At 45.7% G+C, this 26,533-nt stretch overlaps 1 protein-coding gene and 1 long non-coding RNA gene across 3 annotated transcripts in view; both read right to left on the reverse strand.

The window, feature by feature from the left end:
- Window positions 1-26,533, reverse strand: part of ARHGAP24 (Rho GTPase activating protein 24) — a 923,793-nt gene that overhangs the window by 651,358 nt on the left and 245,902 nt on the right. The gene's annotated exons all lie outside the window — the stretch shown is intronic.
- LOC142739449 (uncharacterized) overlaps window positions 17,523-26,533 on the reverse strand; it is a 39,992-nt gene continuing 30,981 nt past the window's right edge. Inside the window, exon 3 of the long non-coding RNA XR_012880608.1 lies at window positions 17,523-17,766. This is a non-coding gene — a long non-coding RNA (uncharacterized LOC142739449). The remainder of the gene's footprint in view (window positions 17,767-26,533) is intronic.

Raw genomic sequence — 26,533 nt, forward strand, 5'->3', positions numbered from 1 at the left:
TGTACTGAAGACTTTGTGCACAGTATGGATAAAATGTTTTGTCTCGAAGAAGTGTGTATGAATGGATAAAAAAGGTCAAGGAAGGTCGCACAAGTGTCAGCCATGAAGAAGGAGCCGGACGCCCGTTCAAGTCCACGACTGATGACAACATTGAGCGTGTACGTGAACTGATTCTATTGGATGAGTATCAGTGGATTATGTGGCTAATCATTTTAAAATCAGCCATGGATCTGCCTATGCAATAATCCACGACACACATGGGTTTGGAAATGTTTGTGCGTTATGGGTACCGAAACAACTCATGGAAGTGCACAAACAGAAGCTTAAGGAAGGTAAAAGTTTCTTAAAAAGAATCATTACTGGCGTCGAGACATAGATTCAGCACTACGAGCCTGAGAGTAAACGGCAAAGTATGGAATGGAAACATCCTCACTCACCAACCACGAAAAGTTAAAAAGTCAACCATCAGCTGGAAAAGTGATGATTACAGTTTTCTGGGATTCTCAAGGGTTAGCATTGGAACATTATCAGTATAAAGGTTCAACAATCAACAGTGCTCCTTACAGTGAGATGCTCACTGAAGCCTAAAATTTGGACAAAACGCAGAGGACTGCTATCCAAGGGCGTTGTGTTGAAGCATGACAATGCAAGTCTGCACACGGCTGCCCATAGTGTCGTCACTCTATAAAGACTTTGTTTTGAGGTGTTAAAGCATCCTCCCTATAGTCCTGATTGTGCTCCATCGGACTATCACCTGTTTGGTCCCCTAAGAGAAGCGCTGGGAGGACGAAAACTCACGTCTGATAAAGAGGTGAAGACAGCGGTACATTCGTGTCTCGCAGCTCAGCCTAAAATATTTTTTTAATGTGGTAATACAAAAGCTTGTTGACAGATGGACAAAGTGTATTGAAAAGCGGGGAGATTATGTCGAAAAATTATGTATTGGTCTTTTCTGAAAGTTTATTAAAAATAAATTCTCCAGCCAGAGTGCGGATACGTTTTGCGACTTTTGCATTTTTACAACGCCTCTCCGACTTTTCTGAAAAGTGGATGAGGTTTAGCTAAAGGGGGCGTGGCCTGTTGCCGCCCAACAAATTTACTATAATTTTAATTAAAGCGAAAATCGACACCAGTTTGTAGCTGCCACCCTTTGTATTATACTCCCAAAAAAAGGAAGGTACCAAGTCTTAGAGGAGTTATGTGTATGTCCTGCCTTGTTAATTATGGGGGATCCTCCCCCTCTTCCCTCTTGGTATGCGGATAGTGGTTTGTCCCACTGTCACACTGTCACATAGTCAGAGGAGACGAGCTGTTCCTCCTCTTTCCGGCTGCCTTTTCCAGGAGTTGCATCACCCCAGGTATGGCCGACGAGAGACACATTATCTCAGTTCTAAGATCTCATTATGTGCCTCAGGGAGAGAGTTTTTTGTCCCAGCTCGTAGCTGAGCTCCGGGGACCTCCTACTGCTGTGGCGGGTAGTGAAGCTCATAGAGCAGGTGGCAGACGGACCTCTCGGCGAACCCGTCCTCCTGTTAGGCTGGGTCATAGTCCCCCTGTTTCTACCAGGCGGCGAGGCAGTAATCTTACCTCTAATGCAGTTGCTCGGGTCCCGACGACTGTTGCTATAGCACTTCCGGTTGCGGGTCCATTTCTCCGCCCACTTCCGGTTCGACTGCTTCGCGCCAAAACTCTGCCTCTCCTGCTTCAGCACAGACTATCCCTCCTGCTCCTGCTACCTCCTCACTGCAAAGCAGTGTTAACATAGTTTTACCGGTGTCTGAACGGATCAGGCTCAGGTTCAGCAACTTGAAACTGATCCGCCCTTTATTGATGTCTCACAATCAGGGCATTAATTGAGTTGCAGGCTTCCACAGCTGAGCACATGCCGCTATCTATGCCCCTGCTTGATATTCCTAGGAGGTCCCGTGGCCGCCATTGCTACTCCTCGAGGGCCTGCTCCCAGAGTTCTGCCCGGCCTAGTCGGCGCAGGGCTGCTGGGCAAAAACGCCACCATTCTCGCCATAGATCCAGATCTTCAAGGAGAAGCAGTAGATCTCGTCGTTCAAGATCATCTAGGTGGCATTCTCCATCTATCTCAGACGTGAGCTCTTGTAGTTCCTCGAGTGCTGGCAGGGCTTTGAAAAGATGCAGTATGAGGCGGGAGCCTGTTGGGTCGACCAGACGGTCGTTCCGTGGAGCCAGTCGAGCTAGCGCGGTTCCAGACTTAGTGCCGTAGTCTGCTCCTGTTCCACCAGAAGAACCTTCCGTTCAAGCTGCTGTTGGTGTGTTTCATTTTACAGGGGCTTGGGGTTCGGTGAATAATAAAAATCTAGTCCCGGCCCTTAAGGCCTTCTTAATGCAGTTGGAGCCTCCCTCTGCTCCCGCTGCACCAGTTAGTGCTGTGGGAGTTGACACTTCTACCGCTGAAACACGAGCGGGTATACATAAAGAACCTTTCTTTTGTGGTATAAGTCCATTTAAATGATGAAGTACGTAATAAAATTTGGATTAGTCAAGACATAGACATTTGGTCATTGAATTCAGTTGACCAATATACGGTTGACAGGGAGAGACGTTTTTATTCAGATAAACCTGCTGATAGACATCCCCACGTAGCATGTACTATGAATAACTGGCTTCAAGACTTTTCAGTCTTGGGATGCGTGATGGGTCAGAAGCAGCCTGAATCATGCTCTGACCTTTTTAGTTATATGGACACAGTTTACAATGCCTATAGGTCCCATAGTGGTAGCGCTTGGTGGAAATACGATGAGGAATTCATTATACACAATTCATTTATTTTTTACTACATATCCCATGCACCACACGCCACTCCCCTCAAGGCTAGTGGGAGTGGCTATTATTATTTAACACACCTGAGCACTTTCCTTCAGCAGCATTTTTGACCGGGCTGCATCCTGTTGGGATTATACCTGCCCAATTTGTGAGTATGGCCATTTTTTGTGTTTTTAATCTTATTATATGTCCCACTTTTTTTCTGTGGTTAACGATGAGGAATTCTGTAGGCGTCTAGCACTGCAAACAGACATCGGATGGGGCGTTAAAGCCACTGATGTATGGTTAAGCTTGATGATGGCTCAAAAAAGCTTGCCCTTTCAATCAGCGGGACCAGCGGCCGTGCGTAGACCAGGCGCCTGTTGGATCTTTAATGAGGGCCATTGCAAATTCTTTGGTTTGTGTAAATACAAACATGAATGCCCCGCATGTGGTGGGCCGGACTCAGCAGTGCGTTGTTCTCCACCAGCAAAACCCGCTGGCAAGACCCCTGGTGCGGCTGACGGGAAGACGCCAGTGAGCGTAGACGGGATGTCCCCGTGGCTAGACCTGTATCCTAATAGAATTAATGCCGCGCAACTCTGTTTTGGTTTCTCATATGGCTTTTTTATCCCCTTTTATTTTTCAAGTTCACTAGTTCTTAAACATAATTTGAAGTCTGCTAGGGACAATCCCTATGTGTTGAGTGAAAACATGTCAAAGGAGGTTTGTTTGGGTAGGATGTAAGGTCCTTATCGGGACCCCCCTTTTTCTAATTTGAAATTATCTCCTCTATGGGGGGTTCCCAAAAAGGAGTTGGGAAAATTCAGGCTTATTCACCACTTATCGTTCCCAAAGGGCTTTTCAGTTAATGACGGAATTTCAAAGGAAGATGCTCCCATATCATATGTGTCTTTTGACAGGACAGCGTTCTATCATACATTGCCTCGATGACTTCCTGTTTGTGGCCCAATTGATGGCGGCAATCAGTGTAAATTTTTACTTTCTACATTTATCTTTTTGATGAACAAATTGGGAGTTCCCCTATCTTCAGAAAAAACTGAAGGTCCTGTTACTAAATTATCCTTCCTGGGTATCAAAATGGACTCGGCGGGCATAGTGTTTCGCTTGCCTACCGACAAGCTGGTAAGACTTCTCGGCATCATTGATTCTTTCTGTTCCTTGAAGAAAGTCACCCTTAGGGTATTTTCAAACGCAACGCAAACGCAAAATACGTCTGAAATTACGGAGCTGTTTTCAGGCGAAAACAGCTCCTGAATTTCAGAAGTTTTTGCAAGTACCCGCGTTTTTCGCGGCGTCCATTATGGATGTAATGGTCAATGAATAACGGCTCCAAAAACGTCCCAAGAATTGTTCTGCACTTCTTTGACGTGGGTGTATTTTTACGCGCCGTCTTTTGACAGCGACGCATAAAATTACACCTCGTCTGAACAGAACATTGTAAAACCCATTGCAAGCAATGGGCAGATGTTTGCAGACGTAATTGAGCCGCCTATTCAGGAGTGAAACGCCTGAATTTCATCTGAAAATAGGTCATGTGCACATACCCTTAAGCAGATGCAATCTCTTTTGGGTCTTCTGGTATTCGCCTGTCGGGTTATGCCAATGAGTAGTGTTTTTTCCTACTTGTGACGTATCTAAACTAGAACACTGCATTCCCCTCACAAAAGCCCTAAAGGCAGACTTAGAAGTCTGGCAAGATTTTCTCAGGCTATACAATAGAAACAAATGCTGCCAAGCGGCAGAAAATCCCAACAAGGAAATATCATTATTTACAGATGCCTCGGGTTCTGTGGGTTTTGGGGCAATATTGGATACAGAATGGTGTGCAGAACTTTGGTCAGACTCATGGCACAAGCTAGGGCTATGTAGTAACCTAACCTTGCTTGAGCTTTTTCCCATCATAGTGGCTGTTGAGTTATGGGGACATGTTTTGAAGAATCGTCGGGTATGTTTCTGGACAGATAACCTTAGCGTTGTTTATTGTATTAACAGACTATCGTCTTCTTCCTTACCAGTTTTAGCACTTTTACGCCACTTTGTGTTTCGCTGCCTGCAGTACAACATATCGTTTCGTTCCCATCATGTGCCTTGTGTTGATAACGTCATTGCTGATGCCCTCTCACGTTTTCGTTGGCAGGAGTTCCGCAACCTATTGCCCGGAGCGGTTGTGGAGGGCCTGCCTTGCCCCCTGTTCCTGTGGGACTTGGTGATGACAGAATGATGTCCTCAATCCATTCTTCAGTGGCCCCTGCCACTTGGAACAGTCACGGTAAGGCATGGATGGAATGGCGGCTATTGAACGACAGTCTAGGCCCCACCACTACTGACAATGAAGGGTTAAACGTTACTGTTTATTATTTACTGCAATTAAAAGATAAGGGTGTTTCAGTAGCGCTTGCACAAAGGCGTCTCGCCGGTGTTGGCTTCCATTTTAAATTACGTGGTTGGTTGGATATTACTAAGCATTTTTTTCCTTAGGCAGTCCGTACGGAGTTGGAAAAAGGGATCCATTAGAACTGAATGTAGAAAGCGTTACGAATTGGCGAACTATTCCCCCCATCTAAATTTCGCCCGGGAGGGTTTGCTGTTTGAAGACGTCCTTTTGTCTAATGGTGTTCTGCAAATTACATTTCGCCGCTCAAAAACTCACTGTTTTGGTCAGGGTGTCTGGATCCGCGTGAAAGGGGTTTATGGACCCGTGTGCCCTGTCCGTTCTGTTTCTGAATTGTTAGCCCTTCGTCAGAGTGGAAACCGTTTTTAGTCCCACGCTGATGGATCGCCTTTAACTCGTTTACAATGTCAAACTATTTTTAAACGTTGCTTATTGGTGTCTGGTCAGCAGCCATCTGATTTTGGCACACATTCCTTCCGTATAGGAGCAGCGACTGAGGCGGCCAGAGTGGGCCTTCCCAATGAGGAGATTCAGCATATTGGGCGTTGGAAATCTTCATGATATGTTGGGTATATATGCCCGGATATACTAACTTGATGTCATGTCCATGGCTGCGGACCGTCAGGTTCACTCTCCACCTGACGGCCGCAGCCATGGGTCTGCTGCCCCAGTCCTCACTTCCACTCACTTCAGCTGGGTCCCGTAGGGTGCGCGCGCACGCTCGTGCCGCTCTTAAAGGGGCAGCACGCACACCGGACTTTAATGTTTAATTAGCCCATGAGTCCCCTGGACTATAAGAGGGGCCAAGCCCCTTGCTTTGATGCCTGAGCGTTGTTTGTCATATCCTAGTTTGTCTATGCAAATGGTCTCCCAGTGTTTCCCAGTTCCCAGTGTTTCCTGTATCCTGTATCCCGTGCTATCCTGGTCAAGTGGCGTGCTGTGCTGTAGTCATGCTGTGCTGTATTCCACGCCTGTCCTGCTACTCCACGCCTGACATCTACCCGTTGCCTAGTCCCAGTCAAGCCTGCCTTGTTACTGTCCGAGCTGCCACAGGTACCCTATACGAACTATAGACTGTTTCTGACCCTGTAGGCCAGCTGCCATACCATCAAGGCGGTACGGCCTAGTGGGTCCACGAACCCTACGTGACACTTGATTTTGTTTTTCAAATGTTTTTCACTCTGTTGTCTGGTTTCTGAGTCACTCATATTTATTTTGGACAGCCCAGAGGGCTGAGTGCAGACCGGGTGGTGGAAGCCTTGGTTTGCGGAATATCGAGCCCTGTTGGCGAGAAATTTGGGATTTAAGATGGTCAGATACATTACAGGATGCAGTGGATATTAGTAGAGGTGTTTCATCCCCAGTTATTCTTGTTATTCATGCTGGGGGTAAAGATCTTTGTTTTTTTGAGAATGGCTGAATTGATCACCCTGATGCGGGCCGACATATAGCGCATACTTGGTTATATCTCAGAAATTGGTCTGGCCTGAGATCATTCCACGGGTTACATGGCAGGGTGCACGGGATGTGCTGGCAGTCGAGAGGGTGCAGAGAACGATTAACGCCCGGCTTTCTCGTTTTGTCCGCTCCCGTTCAGGTGTGGTGGTACGTCATCGATAGCTTGAGGGGGATAACCATCGCCTCATACGGCCAGATGGGGCTCAAAATGTATTCAGACCCAAGACCAGACCCCTAAATTAAGTCAGACCCAAATCAGGATAAGCCATCAATTTTTCAAACCTGCATAACTCCTTTATGTCCTATAAGTTGCAAGGTGGGGCCTCCATTTATCAAACTTGTTTTATTTGTGAACAATTTTTGCAGTGTAGCAGGGCACATTATCCTGTTATAAAGGCCACTGCCATTAAGAAATACCATTACTAGAAGCGGTGTACTTGGTCTGACACAAAGTTTAGGTAGGTAGTACGTGTCAAAGTAACATCCCCATGAATGCCTAAAGGATAACACTGCCTGTGCCGGTTTGCCTTTTTCTTATAGTGCATCCTGTCTACATGATGTAAAAGAAAATGTGATTCATCAGACCAGGCCAGCTACTTCCATTGCTCCATGATTCAGTTCTAATTCTCATGTGCCCCTTTTAGGCACTTTCTGCGTGGGACATGTGTCAGAATGGGCACTATGAACGTTTACAGCAAAGCAACCCTAAACACAGCTAGCTTTAATACACTGTGTATTTTTACTTCTTTCTATCATAGCCAGAAGTAATTTCTGCTACAGTATCTCTACCATGGTTTCGGACCAAATGGGTAATCCTTCGCTCCGCACGCAAACTAATGAGTCTTGGGCACCCCTGGCACTGTTATCCTTCCTTGGACCACTTTTGGTGGGTACAAACCACTGTATACTGGGAACACCCCACAAAGCCAACCATTTTTGTGAAGCACTGACCCAGTTGTCTAGCCATCAAAATGTTGCCCTTGTCAAAGTTACTTAGATCCTTTACGCTTGCCCATTTTTCTTGCTTCAAACACATCAACTTCAAGAACTGAGTGTTCACTTTCTTTTTTTATTATATCCCAACCGTTGACAGGCTTCATTGTAACAAGATGGTTAATTTTATTCACTTTTCCCTGTCAGTGGTTTTAATGTTATTGCTGAACCAGGGCTGGACACAGATAGCTGAGGGTCCATGTGCATTAATGGTAAATGGCCCCCTTGCTCTCCAATATCTCATCAAAAATTACCCTCTTATGTCTTTCTAACAAGCCAGTGAAACCTCTTTAAGATGACCAAATATCATTAAGAAATAGTCTTCTAGATAGGTGATAGTCTATAGTCAAGATAGTCTACGGCCCTTGCAGGTTTGTAGTAAAAGACATGGAATGGAGACCTGGAGCTCGTAGCAACAAAACCTTTACTAAGCTGGCGTTATCGACACATCCGGCCACAGCAGGCAAATGAACACTTCTCAGAATGAGAGGCACAGTCTCTTGCGTATGGCAGGTCAGAGTGGCGATTGATGGCTGGCTGGCTCACACTTTCATCGGACAGACTGAAGGGCACTCCTCCCTCATATAAGAGACATCATACACATACACGGGGAGGCTCATTCCTATCACCTGCAATCAAGGCAAGGGGCAGGTACATGACACAGAGATTTGAAAAATATCCAAAGAAGGACCTCTGTATGATGAATAGCCACCTTAGGCTATGTACTGAAAATAATGCAGTGTATTAGTTTTGCCTGCAGTGTTCTTTTAACTGCATCATCGGTCACACTGTAAAAAAAATATTGATTTAAGAACAGCATGCCCCTACATTGTGATTCTTTTGTATTTCATGTGTGTATCTTCTAATTAAAATATCTACTAATTAATATTCATTATGAGATAATCCCTCTTATACTAATATATCACTGTAAAGGATCTGCCAGGCACAACTTCTGTGTATACGCCCATAGGTAATCAGTCTGCACCTGAGTCTATGTCTCTGAGACTGACTCCATCTTCCACCACTCAGGATGGCAGGCTTAGGAGTGGGAGAGCCTATCGCAGCCTGGCCAGACGGAGCTAGCTCCCGCCCTCTGTCTATTTATATCCTGCCTTTCCTGTTCCTCCTTTGCTTGTGATTCTTCTCGTGTGGTTTCCTGGCCCAGCTACAGCTTCTGACTATTTGATCCTGCTCCATACTGACCCTGGCTTACTGACTACTCTCCTGCTCTCCGTTTGGTACCTCGTACACTCCTGGTTTGACTCGGCTCGTTCACCACTCTTGTTGCTCACGGTGTTGCCGTGGGCAACAGCCCCATTTCCCTTAGCTTTGTGTACCCTTGTCTGTTTGTCTCGTGCACTTACTGAGCGTAGGGACCGCCGCCCAGTTGTACCCCGTCGCCTAGGGCGGGTCGTTGCAAGTAGGCAGGGACAGAGTGGCGGGTAGATTAGGGCTCACTTGTCCGTTTCCCTACCCCCATCATTACATAATCACAAGCCAGTATACCTAGTCTACCCTGGTCCTTGACACTACTATGGACCCCCTTGAGACCCTGGCCCAGCAAATGCAGGGTCTCTCCCTACAGGTCCAGGCCCTGGCTCAGAGGGTCAACCAGCCTGACGCTACCATGGTAGTGCCCCTCACCTCACCTCTTGAACCCCACCTCAAGTTGCCTGACCGGTTCTCAGGGGACCGGAGGACTTTTCTCTCCTTCCTGGAGAGTTGTAGGCTCTACTTTAGCTTGAAGCCTCACTCAGCTGGTGACCTTACGTCAGGGTAAGAGACCTGTTGAGGAGTATTGTTCTGACTTTAGGAAGTGGTGCGTAGCTTCTCAGTGGAATGACCCGGCCTTAAGGTGCCAGTTTAGGTTGGGTCTGTCGAACGCCCTGAAAGACCTGCTAGTTAGCTATCCCTCTTCTGACTCCCTAGACCAGGTTATGGCTTTAGCGGTATGACTTGACCGACGTCTCAGGGAACGACAACTTGAACGTTTTTGTGTTTTCCCCTCTGACTCCCCCATGATGCCTCCCGAGGTCCCATTGCTTCGCTCTTCCACGGAAGACTCGGAGGTACCTATGCAACTCGGGGCCTCCGTGTCCCCCCGACAACATAGAGAGTTCCGCAGGTAGAATGGTCTCTGCTTCTATTGTGGGGATGACAAGCACCAAGTGAACACCTGTCCTAGGTGTAAGAATAAGCAGCCGGAAAACATCCGCGCCTAAGAGATCATTGGGGAGGTCACTTGGGTGCACAGGTATTTCCCGTAACTATGAAACGTAATAAAATCTTGCTTCCCTTTCAGGTCTCTTTTGGTGGTAGGTCTGCTACCGGCAGTGCCTTCGTGGATTCAGGGTCTTCTGCTAATATCATGTCTGTGGAATTTGCTATGTCTCTAGCTATGCCTTTAATTGATTTGCCTAAACCTGTCCCGGTAGTGGGTATCGACTCCACTCCTCTTGCTAATAGTTATTTTACACAGCATACCCCTGTTTTTGAACTCCTTGTTGGCTCCATGCATTTGGAGCAGTGCTCTGTACTGTTGATGCAGGGATTATCGTACGATTTGGTTTTAGGCCTTCCCTGGTTGCAGTTGCATAATCCCACGTTTGACTGGAATACTGGGGAGCTTACCAAATGGGGTAATGAATGTTTGACGTCATGTTTTTCTGTTAATTCTATTTCTCCCCCTGAGGAGGTGAACACGCTACCTGAGTTTGTTCAGGACTTCGCTGATGTTTTCTCTAAGGAGGCCTCCGAAGTGTTACCTCCTCATAGAGAATAGGATTGCACTATCGAATTGGTACCAGGAGCTAAGCTTCCTAAGGGTAGGATATTTCATCTTTCTTGTCCCGAACGTGAAGCCATAAGAGAGTATATCCAGGAATGCCTGGCCAAGGGTTACATTTGCCCCTCTACTTCTCCGGTAGGTGCTGGCTTCTTCTTCGTAGGGAAGAAGGATGGTGCTCTTAGGCCATGCATTGACTACCGTAACCTGAATAAGGTCACTGTAAGGAACCAGTATCCCCTTCCTTTGATTCCTGATCTCTTTAATCAGGTTCAGGGGGCCCAATGGTTCTCTAAGTTTGATCTACGGGGGGCGTATAACCTTATCCACATCAAAGAGCGGGATGAGTGGAAGACTGCGTTTAACACGCCCGAAGGTCATTTCGAATACCTCGTCATGCCCTTTGGGTTGTGTAATGCTCCGGCGGTCTTCCAGAATTTCATAAATGAGATTTTGAGAGATTACCTGGGGATATTTCTTGTAGTGTACCTTGATGACATACTGGTGTTTTCCAAGGACTGGTCCTCCCACATTGAGCATGTCAGGAAGGTGCTCCAGGTCCTTCGGGAAAACAAACTGTTTGCAAAAACCGAAAAATGTGTGTTTGGGGTACAGGAGATACCATTTTTGGGTCAAATCCTCACTCGTCATGAATTCCGCATGGACCCCGCCAAGGTTCAGGCTGTGGCAGAATGGGTCCAACCTGCTTCCCTGAAGGCGTTACAGTGTTTTTTGGGGTTCGCTAATTATTACAGGAGATTTATTGTTAACTTCTCGGTCATCGCTAAGCCTCTTACGGACCTCACTTGCAAAGGTGCTGATCTCCTCCACTGGCCTCCTGAGGCTGTCCAGGCTTTTGAGGTCCTTAAGAAGTGCTTTATCTCGGCCCCGGTGCTGGTCCAGCCCAACCAAATGGAGCCATTTATCGTGGAAGTTGACGCATCCGAGGTGGGAGTGGGGGCTGTCTTGTCCCAGGGTACCAGGTCCCTCACCCATCTCCGCCCCTGTGCCTACTTCTCCAGGAAGTTTTCGCCCACTGAGAGTAACTATGATATTGGCAACCGCGAACTCTTAGCCATTAAATGGGCATTTGAAGAGTGGCGCCACTTCCTGGAGGGGGCTAGGCACCAGGTAACGGTCCTTACCAACCACAAGAATCTGGTTTTCCTAGAATCTGCTCGGAGGCTAAACCCGAGACAAGCTCGATGGGCGCTATTTTTTACCAGATTTAACTTTTTGGTTACCTATAGGGCTGGGTCTAAAAATATTAAGGCCGATGCACTGTCGCGTAGCTTCATGGCCAGCCCTCCTTCGGAGGAAGATCCTGCTTGTATTTTGCCTCCCGGTATAATCATTTCTTCTATTGATTCTGATTTAGTCTCTGAAATTGCGGCTGATCAAGGTTCAGCTCCCGGGAACATTCATGAGGACAAGCTGTTTGTGCCCCTGCAATACCTGCTAAGGGTACTTAGGGAAAATCATGACTCCACACGATCTGGTCATCCAGGCATCCTGGGTACCAAACACCTCATTGCCAGAAACTATTGGTGGCCTGGGTTGCCTAAAGACGTTAAGGCCTACGTCGCCACTTGAGAGGTTTGTGCTAGGTCCAAGACTCCCAGGTCCCGACCAGCGGGCTTACTACGTTTGTTGCCCATTCCCCAGAGGCCTTGGACACATATCTCCATGGATTTTATCACCGATTTGCCTCCATCCCAAGGCAAGTCGGTGGTCTGGGTGGTAGTTGACCGCTTCAGTAAGATGTGGCACTTTGTGCCCCTCAAGAAACTACCCAACCCCAAGACGTTAGCTACCTTGTTTGTCAAACACATCCTGTGTCTCCATGGGGTCCCTGTCAATATTGTTTCGGACAGAGGGGTTCAATTTGTTTCTTTGTTTTGGGGAGCCTTCTGTAAAAAGTTGGAGATTGATCTGTCCTTCTCCTCTGCCTTCCATCCTGAAACCAATGGCCAAACTGAGAGGACTAATCAATCTCTAGAACAATATTTAAGGTGTTTTATCTCTGACTGTCAATATGATTGGGTCTCATTCATTCCCCTCGCCGAATTTTCCCTTAATAACCGGGTCAGTAACTTGTCAGGGGTCTCCCCCTTTTTCTGTAATTTTGGGTTTAATCCACGGTTCTCCTCCGTTTCACCTGGTAGTTCCAACAATCCCGAGGTAGAGGTCGTTCATCGGGAACTGTGCACAGTCTGGGCCCAGGTTCAGAAGAACCTAGAGGCGTCCCAGAGCGTACAAAAAACTCAGGCTGATACAAAACGTTCTGCTAACCCCTTGTCTATGGTCGGGGATCTGGTGTGGTTATCGTCTAGGAACTTGCGACTTAAGGTCCCGTCCAAGAAGTTTGCTCCCCGGTTTATTGGGCCGTATAAGGTCATTGAAGTCCTCAATCCTGTCTCCTTCCGGCTGGAGTTACCCCCATCTTTTCGTATACATGACATGTTTCATGCCTCCCTCCTTAAACGCTGCTCCCCGTCCTTGGCTCCCTCGAGGAAACCTCCTGTTCCCGTTCTCACCCCTGAGGGGGTGGAATTCGAGGTGGCCAAGATTGTGGACAGCAAGATGGTCCAAGGCTCCCTCCAGTACCTGGTCCATTGGAGAGGATACGGGCCTGAGGAGAGGACTTGGGTACCCGCCCGGGATGTTCACGCTGGGGTATTGGTCAGGAAGTTCCACCTTCGTTTCCCCAGTAAACCAGGTCCACTTAGAAAGGGTCCGGTGGCCCCTCATAAAAGGTGGGGTACTGTAAAGGATCTGCCAGGCACAGCTTCGAGGTTAACTCCCATAGGTAATCAGTCTGCACCTGAATCTACGTCTCTGAGACTGACTCCATCTTCCACCACTCAGGATGGCGGGCTTAGGAGTGGGAGAGCCTATCGCAGCCTGGCCAGACGGAGCTAGCTCCCGCCCTCTGTCTATTTATACCTGCCTTTCCTGTTCCTCCTTTGCTTGTGATTCTTCTCGTGTGGTTTCCTGGCCCAGCTACAGCTCCTAACTATTTGATCCTGCTCCATACTGACCCTGGCTTACTGACTACTCTCCTGCTCTGCGTTTGGTACCTCGTGCTCTCCTGGTTTGACTTGGCTCGTTCACCACTCTGGTTGCTCACGGTGTTGCCGTGGGCAACTGCCCGTTTCCCTTTGCTTTGTATTCCCTTGTATGTTTGTCTCGTGCACTTACTGAGCGTAGGAACCGCTGCTCAGTTGTACCCCGTCGCCTAGGGCGGGTCGTTGCATGTAGGCAGGGACAGAGTGGCGGGTAGATTAGGGCTCACTTGTTCGTTTCCCTACCCCCGTCGTTACAGCTGGGGTAATTTTACCAGTGAGAGATAGATTATATTTAAAAAAAAAACAGAAAATAACATTGTCAAAATTATATATATTTATTTGCATTTTGCACAGAGAAATAAGTATTTGATCTCTTTGGCAAACAAGACTTAATACTTGGTGGCAAAAGCCTTGTTGGCAAGCAGAGCAGTCAGACGTTTTTTGTAGTTGATGATGAGGTTTGCACACATGTTAGATGGAATTTTGGCCCACTGCTCTTTGCAGATCATCTGTAAATCATTAAGATTTCGAGGCTGTCGCTTGGCAACTCGGATCTTCAGCTCCCTCCATAAGTTTTCGATGGGATTAAGGTCTGGAGACTGGCTAGGCCACTCCATGACCTTAATGTGCTTCTTTTTGAGCCACTCCTTTGTTGCCTTGGCTGTATGTTTCGGGACATTGTCATGCTGGAAGACCCAGCCACGAGCCATTTTTAATGTCCTGGTGGAGGGAAGGAGGTTGTCACTCAGGATTTGACGGTACATGGCTCCATCCATTCTCCCATTGATGCGGTGAAGTAGTCCTGTGCCCTTAGCAGAGAAACACCCCCAAAACATAATGTTTCCACCTCCATGCTTGACAGTGGGGACGGTGTTCTTTGGGTCATAGGCAGCATTTCTCTTCCTCCAAACACGGCGAGTTGAGTTAATGCCAAAGAGCTCAATTTTAGTCTCATCTGATCACAGCACCTTCTCCCAATCACTCTCAGAATCATCCAGATGTTCATTTCCAAACTTCAGACGGGCCTGTACATGTGCATTCTTGAGCAGGGGGACCTTGTGGGCACTGCAGGATTTTAATCCATTACGGCATAATGTGTTACCAATGGTTTTCTTGGTGACTGTGGTCCCAGCTGCCTTGAGCTCATTAACAAGTTCCCCCCGTGTAGTTTTCGGCTGAGCTCTCACCTTCCTCAGGATCAAGGATACCCCACGAGGTGAGATTTTGCATGGAGCCCCAGATCGATGTCCATTGACAGTCATTTTGTATGTCTTTAATTTTCTTACTATTGCACCAACAGTTGTCTCCTTCTCACCCAGCGTCTTACTTAGGGTATGTGCACACACACTAATTACGTCCGTAATTGACAGACGTATTTCGGCCGCAAGTCCCGGACCGAACACAGTGCAGGGAGCCGGGCTCCTAGCATCATACTTATGTACGATGCTAGGAGTCCCTGCCTCACTGCAGGACAACTGTCCCGTAGTGTAATCATGTTTTCAGTACGGGACAGTTGTCCTGCAGAGAGGCAGGGACTCCTAGCATCGTACATCACTATGATGCTAGGAGCCCGGCTCCCTGCACGGTGTTCGGTCCGGGACTTGCGGCCGAAACACGTCCGTCAATTACGGACGTAATTAGTGTGTGTGCACATACCCTTATGGTTTTGTAGCCCATTCCAGCCTTGTGTAGGTCTATGATATTGTCCCTGACATCCTTAGAAAACTCTTTGGTCTTGCCCATGTTGTAGAGGTTAGAGTCAGACTGATTAATTGAGTCTGTGGACAGGAGTCTTTTATACAGGTGACCATTTAAGACAGCTGTCTTTAATGCAGGCACCAAGTTGATTTGGAGCGTGTAACTGGTCTGGAGGAGGCTGAACTCTTAATGGTTGGTAGGGGATCAAATACTTATTTCTCTGTGCAAAATGCAAATAAATATATATAATTTTGACTATGTGATTTTCAGTTTTTTTTTAATATAATCTATCTCTCACTGGTAAAATTAACCTAGCCTAAAAATTCTAGACTGTTCATGACTTTGACAGTGGGCAAACTTACAAAATCAGCAAGGGATCAAATACTTATTTCCTTCACTGTATGTGAGCATTTTTTAATTGCCAGAAAAGCTTTAGTTTTTACTGGTACCATTTTGTGGTACATACAACTATTTCATAACTTTTTAAATGATTTTTTTGAGGGAAGTGAGGTGTGTAATTACAGGTTTTTTTTTGGGTTGTTTTTTTACGGCGCTCAACGTGCAGAATAATGATATATTGTAATAGTTCATACTTTTACGGATGCGGCAAGGAATTTTTTTTTCAATTTTAAGATTTTGTTTTCCTATTTTAGTAAAAACTTGTTTCAAGTTATTTTGAATGTTTTTTTTTTTTACTAAGGAAATTATTGGAGTTGGACCAGAATAAAAAATGATCATCTATCGACATGAAAGCTAATTATTTTTTGACCGCTAGCACCACCACTGATTGTGTTCGCGATCTTGCAATCAGTAGGGGACTCACGGTGGGGCCCCCAGCAGTCAGACAACTATATATAATTATTAATATATATTATATTATTATTTTTGATTCTGGGAATACCTCTTTGAACATGTGATTCGTACAATAAACTGCAATCCTTATGAATTGCAGTGTATTGCACTTTTATAGCTCTCCTATGCAGCCCTGCCTATACCAGGCCTTAATAGAAGGACAAAGATGGCAGGCCTTCATTAGTCCCCCAGGCTGACATGACAATCATGGGCTCCCCACTACTGCATCGCAGGGGGGCTCAAAGAGATGATGGAAGGGGCACCCTCAACTAACTAACGGCTCAAATGCCGGGGTCACTATTAACCGCATGCATCTAAGTGGTTAAACGGCCAGGTTCATAACTATCTATGATGCCGGCCGTTATAGTTAGATGCCAACTGTAACATACAGCTTTTACCCTCTGGGTAGGGAGCAGTCTCAGCCCGTGAGCTCGCTCCATACTCCCCCTTCCTGGCCATGATATATAGCTACATCAAATGTTGGGAAGGGGTTAATTAAATTCTCTCAAGAGAATATATGGTAACCTAATCAGTGGAGTAAATAGGAGACGGGGTTCACCATAAAGATAAAAATGAAGCCGATTTCATATGCTGCTTGACACCCCAGTCACCTAACTACCCACAATGGGAGTACTTTGTTTTCTAACATTACAGTACTTGTGGAGAAAATGAGAACAATACCAACCAGCAAAGGGCCCCCGTTCTGTAGGGGCCTCCATGGCAGATTCTTTAATTTTTGATGGACAAAATAGCGCATCATGAAGCGCTATTTTGTCTGGCAAAAAGACGGAACTCATGACGGAACCCCAACGGAACACATTAAAGTCAATGGGATTCATCGGGCACCATTGGCTTCCGTCATGCAACAAATGCGGTGCTTCCGGTATTTTTGTTGTTCGGCTCCTATAATGGAACAATGTGAACACAGACTAAGCAGCGGATATGCCAGAGGAGTTAATCAGCTTTATGCACACTTCTCCATATAATAATAAAAACATTCTTCCTTCTATTATTTAATTAAGAAAACACATTGTAAATCAAATAAATAGATGCATGATATGCAGAACCCTCAGTGATTCATAAGGAGCATATTAATTACAATCACATACTCCAAAGACTGAAAATCAGGCATATTTTATAATCTCAGTATATTAAATAGTCTATAAAGTTCTTTGTAGATCACTAATCAAGAAGATTTAATTAACGTTTTTTATCCCATGTCTGCTAAACACCTGTAGAGAAATAATTGCAGCAAATAAATTGTAACATAGTGAAATTACAGGAGAATGATAGGAAGGTAAAATAACAAAATATAGAATATAATGTTCAAAAAACAAGAGACAATCAAGTTATTATATCTCATATTACTGTAGACCTTTTTTTAAAAAAAATCTGTGCCCTTGTGTTCTAGGTTTTCCAGGTAGTACTAAAGCACATAGATTTATAGATTTAAAGCACAACTTTACTCATAACCTCACTTTATATTGATGATGTTGATCAATACCAATTATAATATGGCTCGAAAATTTTTCGGCATGAAACAAATTAATCTTAACTTTGCATTTTTACTAGATCACATGGTCAAACATCAAATTATTCTTATACCAGATGAAGCTTTGCTGGGACATATTTTGTGTGACATCCAACTGAATCCAGTGTGGGGAAGGGAGCTGGCAAATACTGCTTATCTAGCTGTAGTCAGCTTACTGGCAGATTTTAGCCTAAAAAGCAAGTGAAAGAAAATTCTTATTCTTAAGGCACTGGGGCAGAACTACTAAACTGTCTGAGATTTAAACAGCACAAACCTTAGACCAGGAAGTCTGAAAAAATGCACCGAATTTATCACAGTGGCGCACGCAGTATGATAAATTTGGAGCATCTTGCTAGACAAGGTAGACACTTTTCTTATCCTTATTCCACTTCTCGGTTGGCTTAGTTGTCATTGGTGCACATTGGCGCAATTTTAATCCACTACATTTCCCACTAAGCCATGCCCTCTTTTCTTAACACTTTTTAAATGTGTTTAGTGTGGCGCAAAAATTTGTTCTTCAATTGATCTAAAACTAAATGCACTAAAAATTTAAGATTTGGCACATTTTACTACACATTCTAGACGATGACTCAGTGGTAAATCTGCCCCCCCCCCCCCCCCGGTAATCTTGCCAGTATTCCCTTCTATGTATGGATTTTCTGAGGGATGAATATTAACAATACTTAATATTTAATATAATTCCTACTAATATAAATGACTACTTTATAAACATTGCTGTCTGCTGGGAAAGTTCTGATTTGGTCTTCTCTATACAGGGCCGGCCTTAGTTGTGTGTGACCTGGGCCATTGCACAGGGCTCATCACTCCAGTAGGTGGAAGGGGGCGGTGCACTGGCTCCCTTCCCCTGCTTGTTTCAGAAGCGCCCGGGCCCCTCCCATGGGTGGCGGCGCCGCTAGCAGACGCTGCAGCTGCTAGTAGGTATCTCCCTACTCTGCTATCTAATAGTGCCACAGTAGCTCCCTGAAGGAGCGGAATCCCCGTGTGGCTGGGGATTCCGCTACTGGAGCGCTCAGTTTGATGTCTCTGTCCATATATGGACAGTGACATCAGGGGCAACTCCTGAAGCGGGATCCCCGTCCACAGCGTTGCCGACTCTGTGACCGGGGATTCCACTCCAGGAGAAGCCCTTGACGTCACTGTCCAGTGACGTCAAGGGCTTCTCCTGGAGTGAAATCCCAGATGCTGTGATCGGGGATTCCACTCCAGGAGAATCCAGTGTCATCACTGTCCATGTGGACACAGACGACAGGGGCTTCTCCTGCAGTGGAATCCCCGGTCACAGCGTCGGCAACGCAGTGGACAGGGATTCCACTTCAGGAGTTGCCCCTGATGTCACGGTCCATATATGGACAGAGACATCAAGCGGGGAGCTCCAGGAGCGGAATCCCTGGCCATTGGGGAATTCCGCTCCTTCAGGGAGCTACCATGGCGCTATAAACAGGAAAGGGGTGCTATCTACAAGGGGGCTTTGGGCTGTGTGGCACTACCTGCAAGGGGGCTGTGTGGCACTACCTACCAGGGGGCTGTGTGGCACTACCTACCAGGGACTGTGTGGCACTACCTACCAGGGGGCGGTGTGGAACTACCTACCAGGGGGCGGTGTGGAACTACCTACCAGGGGCTGTGTGGCACTACCTACCAGGGGCTGTGTGGCACTAACTACCAGGGGGCAGTGTGGCACTACCTACAGGGGGCTGTGTGGCACTACCTACAGGGGGCTGTGTGGCACTACCTACAGGGGGCTGTGTTGCACTATCTACAGGGGGCTGTGTGGCACTATCAACAAGGGGGCTGTGTGGTACTATCTACAAGGGGGCTGTGTGGCACTATCTACAAGGAGGCTGTGTGGCACTATCTACAAGGAGGCTGTGTGGCACTATCTACAAGGGGGCTGTGTGGCACTACCTACAAGGGGCTGTGTGGCATTACCTACAAGGGGCTGTGTGGCACTATCTACAGGGGGAATCTGTGAGTGGCAGGCTGATGATCATTTTACTGTGAGTGCTGGGCTGAATGTCATTTTACTGTGAGTGGGGGGCTGACGGTCATTTTACTGTTGGTGGGGGACTGATGGTCTTCAAGTGGTTTCCACCTTTGACCTCCAATTTAAATTAATAGGAGGCAAAAAATACTTGCGGCGCTTGTTTGGTCCTTTTTTGCCAGCGTTTTTAGCATTAGCTTCAACGGCTTAAAAAAACCTGCAAAATAAAATGGTCAAACAACGCTTTCAATTCAAAATCTGCTTCAAAATTCCTGCCTTACAAAAAACGCTGTGTGAACATACCCTAGGAGTGCAGTGCTTGATTTTAGCAGTTTTCTGTCTTTCACAAAACAATTTTTGGTAGGAGTGCCCTGAGGAAATTTTATTTTTCCAGTGGTGCCTCTAGTCTGAAAAGGTTGGAAAACTCTGTACTAGGCTGTCACGCCGGCCTACGCAAGGATCCTGTCGTGGAGCAGCTCAATTAGTCATGGGAACGGGGCCTAGGTGAGTAAAAAAATTTTGGGTTTGGGGCACTATCTACAAGGGGGAGGTGGGGACTGTAGGGCACGATCTACAAGGAGAAGGTGGGGGATTATGTCACTGTCTACAGGGAGGCTGTATCTACAGGGGGCACTATCTACAAAGGGGGGGTGTTGTGTGTGGCAGCCAGGGAAGGGGGCATTATACTGTGTGGGGGCCACTAAGCGGATATTATACTGTATAGGGGTACTACAGGGGGCATAATACTGTGGGCACAATTAGAGGACAAAATACTGTGTCCTTGAAGTGGTTATGATATATTATTAAATATTATTATTATTATACTGTATGGGGGCACTAAAGGGGCATTATACTGTGTGGGGGCAATATATAGGGCATTATACTGTGGGGGACATTATACTTTTTTATGGGGCATTTTTTTTCATAATGGGGATGGGGTGCCGAAAGATAATTTCGCACGGGGCGCCATCTATCTGTCTAAGGCTGGCCCTGTCTCTATTTCTTGTGCTGGGTTCCTCTGGGTTCTTCGTACACAGATTCTGGCTGTATTCAAACGAGCATTGTAAAACTCATCTGTGTTACATCTACGAAACTGACTACTTTACATCAGAGTCCAATCATTATTCTGTCAGAGTGTGTTACGTGTGTCAGTTTTTAATGTCCGTGTAGCATCCGTGATCATCAGTATTTCACGTCTGTCAAAAAATTTCCTAGCAACCCATCTGGTGAAAAACAGACCCCCCTTGAATGGCATTTATCTGATTTTTTTTTCATAAACCCATTGACTTGAATGGACAAGTGTAGTGCAAGAATCAGAACATAGTAGTGCATGCTGCGATTCTCTCTGCACGGACCAATAGTCCGTGCGGAAACTTGGACATGTGAATTAGCCCATTGACTTTAATGTGTTGGTGTTTAGTCCATGTGATGTACGTTCTACACTGGGACAGCACACAGATGTGAACAATGCTCGTCTGAATAGGCCCCCATTTGTATTCTTTATTGCTTCTACAATGGATTTATTTTTTCAGACAAGTCTTTTGATCTCACAGATACCCTGAAGAGGGCAGATGGCATGCACTTATTGAAACTTTTATGGGCAAAAAAGACATAATATATGAACACTTAATTTCATATATTTCTATATCATGCACATACAGTAGGCATATGGAATTATTTTAGTACTGTCGATCACTAGTATATATTAGATATTGGGACCTAAATTTGCAGCAATAATATATCCTCACTATATGACAATACTTTATAGCATTTATATATTGACTTTGGTGCTATTTGCTTTTGTTGCGTGGGTACTGTTGCCTGATATTATGAATGGCAATAGCGCCATAGTTGACAACCTTTCCGAATTTGCCAGGACTGTCCCGAATTTAAAGAGACGATCCCGGCAAATTATTCAGACATGTCCCAGCAAACCCCACCCCTGTGATGTAAAACTCTGCCCGCCATGTAATGTCAGGGAAGCCATAATTGCAGAGGCAGGCTGGGCCGGGGACCAGGCTGCCTTATTTTAACTAGAACAGACGCGTGTTAGCATCTTTATCTTGACTTTTAACGCATTAAATACACAGTCACAGGAAACTTTAAGTTGGCTTTTTCAATGGCTTTTCAATGGCTTTAGTTGTGTGATATCATGCTGCGGCAAGTTATCAGAGTCAACTTACATGCTGCTTTTGTGTGGAAGATCCTCGTCTCGCAGTTAGGAATTGCAAAAAAATTAGATATATGTGCATCCCGCCATTGGGAACTGCATAGGACAGAAAGTGTCATTTGGAGAATTGAATCAGAGGAACAGAATTGCTGAACTTGAGATTGAAATTGAGATTTGGGAAACCTTGCTTCAGCACAGACAGCCCATTGTTGAAAAACTGTTTTATAGAACTGTGTGCCTCCATCTTGGAAGTTTTCTGAAACTTGCTAGTAAAGGAGCTGTGAGTAATCTGTTCAACTTTACTACAGTCTCCTGCCTATGATTTGCATTACACCATCAAGGGCACCCCACCGTCCACCAGCCAGGAGACATTTACACTGGGTATGCCCAGAGAAACATCTACCACCATCATCTAGGTGCAACCCCCTCATCAGTGTGCCAGCCCTAGAAGTGTGGGAGGTATAGTGGAGGCAGGCCCTCTCACCGTGACCAGACCGAGATAGAGGACTATAACTCCCAACATCCTGCCTGCCAGCTTTCCAACTGGGTCAAACCTCACTACCACTGTGTTGCTGCAACTAAGTGAAATATCTCTACCACTAGGTGACAGTTTAGGGATTCAGAAAAACTAGAAAAAAAAGTAGAGTACTTGCCCGTAGCTACCAACCAAGTTACAACGCTCATTTTTGACACATAGGAATATTACATACGCGGTTTGATTTGTTGTCCTTGGCAACTCCTTTACTTTTTCTCTGCACTAGTTTTTTATAACTCTCCCTCTGTACACTGTGTTGTTTACAGACATATTTCCCTGTAAAGAAACTCTCCAGGAAAAACTGATACATATCTTATGCCAAGTGCAGGGCCTAAGAGGGTGGTGCATAACACAGGGTGTCCTGTTTTAGTTGTCATACACCACCCCTTTGACCCTGAACTAGATATAACAGTATTCGCAATGTTCCATTAACCCCTTAACCCCTTCCCGCTGCAGCCACTTTTAAACTTCCTGACAGAGCCTTATTTTTCAAATCTGACATGTGTCACTTTATGTAGTAAGAACTTTGGAATGCTTTTACCTATCCAAGCGATTCTCAGACAGTTTTTTCGTAACACACTGTACTTTAAGTTCGTGGTAAAATTTGTGCCAAGTGTGCTGCGTTATGCATCAGTTTGCTTTTCGAGGGGCATGCGTTAGTCACGCACTCGCAAAGCACATCTTTTATTTTTTTTTATATTTTCAAATGAACTTATGCGCTAATCACGCACCGCACACGCAACCGTATGCAGTGCGTGGTTTTCACACACCCATTGACTTCAATGGTCGCTTAGGTGCGTGATAATGCACCAATATAGGACATGCAGTGAGATTCACGCAGCAGACTCTCGCTGCGTGAATAATCATGCATGCGTAAATGGCCCCATTGAAATCAATGGGTCCGTGTGCTGTGCGTTGTTTCAACGCACAGCACATGGACGTGATTCACGCTCGTGTGAATGGGGCCTTAGGGGTTTCACAAGAATTAAAGCAAAGCACAGGTGAAATTGACAAATTTTATTTTTTTTGCAGAAATTCATATATAAAAATTTCTGTAACAGAAGGTTTTACCAGACAAACGCAACTCAATATTTATTGCCCAGATTCTGCAGTTTTTAGAAATATCCCACATGTGGTCCTAGTGCGCTAATGGACTGAAACACCGGCCTCAGAAGCAAAGGAGCACCTAGAGGATTTTGGGGCCTTCTTTTTATTGGAATATTATTAGGCACCATGTCAGGTTTGAAGAGGTCTTGTGCTGCCAAATCAAAAGAAACAGCCAAAAAAGGACTCCTTTTTGGAAACTACACCCCACAAGGAATTAATCTAGGGGTGTAGTGGGCATTTTGACCCCACAGGTGTTTCATAGATTTTATTAGAATTTTGACGTGAAAATTAAAAATGTTAATTTTTTCCAATAAGATGTCGTTTTAGCCAAAAAAATTCAATGTTCACAAGGAATAAAGAATAAAACATTTGTAACATTTGTAAAGCAACTTCTCTGGAGTACGGCAATACCTCATATGTGGTCATAAACTGCTGTTTGGTCACACGGCAGGGCTCAGAAGAGAAGGCGTGCCATTTGGCTTTTGGAGTACAGATTTTGCTGGATTGGTTTCTTGGCACCATGTTGCATTTGCAAAGCCCCTAAGGTACCTGTACAGTGGAAACTACCCAAAAGTGACTCCATTTCTGAAATTATAGCCCTTGACTAATTCATCTAGGGGTGTAGTGAGCATTTTGAGGTGTTTCATCGATTTTATTAGAATTGGGCAGTGAAAATAAAAATTGCATATATTTCCAAAAAGATGTAGTTTAGTGCAAATTTTTTTAACCAATATAAGGAGAAAAAGTTCCCCAACATTTCTAAAGGAATTTCTCCCGAGTACGGCAATACCCCATATGTGGTCACAAACTGCTGTTTGGGTATACGATAGGGATTAGAAGGGAAGGAGCGCCATTTGGCTTTTGGGGTGCAGATTTTGCTGGATTGATTTCTGGGTGCTATGTCGCATTTGCAAAGCCCCTGTGGGACCAAAACAGTGGAAACCACCCAGATGTGACCTAATTTTGGAAACTACACCCCTCAAGGTATTCATCTAGGGGTGTAGTGAGCATGTTAACCATGCAGGTGTTTTCTAGAAATCAGTATGCACTCGATGTTGCAGAGTAAAATGGGAATGTTTCCATAGATATGCCGATATGTGGTGCCCAGCTTGTGCCACAATAACAAGATAGCTCTCTAAATATTATGCTGTTTTTCACGGTTCTAGAAACACCCTACATGTGGCCCTAATCTTTTTCCTGGACATTCGACCAGGCTCAGGAGTGAAAGAGTACCATGCGAAATTGAGGCCTAATTTTGCGACTTACAAAGTATTGGTTCACAATTCCAGAGGCTCTGATGTGAATTAATAAAAGAAACCCCTGAGAAGTGATACCATTTTGGAAACTACACGCCTCAAGGCATTTATTTAGGGGTGTAGTGAGCATTTTCACCCCACAGGTCTTTTCCATAAATGAATGCGCTGTGGATGGTGCAAAGTATAAATTTAAATTTTTCCCTAGATATGCCATTTCAGTGGCAAATATGTAATGCCCAGCTTGTGCCACTGCAGACACACCGGGTATGCCGATCCCATATATGTGGAAGTAAACAGTTGTTTGGGCATACTGTAGGGCTTAGAAGGGAGGGAGAGCCATTTGGCTTTAGGAGCGTGGATTTTACTTGGCAGTAGTTTTGTTTGATTATTGCTGGTGTTTCAATTATAATGTGGGAGTATATGTAAGCTGGGCAGATTACATCAGGGGCAGATGTGTGTTACACTGTGAAGCAATCCTTTCTGCCAGTAGATGAGTAGATGCCACCGCAACGGGCCGCGCCATGACCGCTGCTCCCGTTGCCCCCGGCGCACCCACGCCACACAGGGCGGACTTCTACCTGTCTGAGGGGGCAGCGGCGCAACTGAAACCAGCCGCCGCCACCCCCTCCCTCACTAATTGTACCTGCGTCTATATGACACAGATACAATTACATGCAAAAGCACTGAATGGCCGGGCAAGTTCCATGCCCGACCATTCAGCGCCTAACAATGATTCTGATTGGCAGGGCATAATGACTTGCCCAGCCAATGAGCGCCGTTCAACAACGCTAGCGCTTCCGTTGTTGAAAGGCACTGATTGGCGAGGCAAGTCATTTTGCCCTGCCAATTAGCGCCTTTCAACGCTAGAGGTCCGATGACGTCATCGTGTCGCTTCCATTGTTGAAAGGTGCTGATTGAAGGGCCAAGTAATTCTGCCCTGCCAATCAGCGCCCTTCAATGATGCAAGCGTCGTTCAGCCCCAGCACACCTGCTCAGAAGAGAGCAGGTCTGCATTGACACAGAACGGCGCGGGGACGAGATCAAGGTGAGTATGTAATGTTTGTTTTTTCTTCACTTAAAAGTGTGTGGCATTATCTACAGGGGGAGCTATATGTGGGGCACTATATACAGGGGGGGCTATATGTGGGGCACAATCTACAGGGGAGGCTATATGTGGTACACTATCTACAGGGGGGCTATATGTAGGGCACGATCTACAGGGGGGCTATATGTGGGGCACTATATACAGGGGGCTACATATGGGGCACTATCTACAGGTGGGCTATATATGGGGCACTATCTACAGGGGGGTTATATGTAGAACGCTATCTACAGGGGGGCTATATGAAGAGTGCTATCTACAGGGGGGCTATATGTAGAGCGCTATCTACAGGGGGCTATATGTAAGGCACTGTCTACAGAGAGGCTATATGTGGGTACTATCTACAGGGGGATATATGAGGGGCACTATCTACAGGGAGCATTGAGTGTCTGTGGGACACAGTGTATGGTGCTATTATAATCAGGGACATAGTGTATAGCGCTATTATATTTAGGTGCGTAGTGTGTGGCACAATGAGACTCTTGTCTTCGTTTATAGGAGCAGAAACATTTGAAAAGTGAGAAGCTGAGTGACAAACTGCAGAAATGGGCTGTGGCCAGGAGAAGTCATCATAGAGGCTTGGACCAGATGGAGAAGAAAATAAAAAAAGTACAACTAGAATCTGAAAAGATATCACCGGTGAGTCACTTAATGTTAATGTTTATTATGCCTCTAATCAGTACTGTAGTCACTGTATGATCTGCAGCGAGATGATGGGTGGTTTGATTATGATATGATTTATTTATTTTTTCAGGTCATGCTGGGAGCAGTAGTTTTACACTGTA

This window comes from Rhinoderma darwinii, chromosome 1, assembly GCF_050947455.1.
Source record: "Rhinoderma darwinii isolate aRhiDar2 chromosome 1, aRhiDar2.hap1, whole genome shotgun sequence".
NCBI classification, from domain to species: Eukaryota; Metazoa; Chordata; class Amphibia; order Anura; family Rhinodermatidae; genus Rhinoderma; species Rhinoderma darwinii.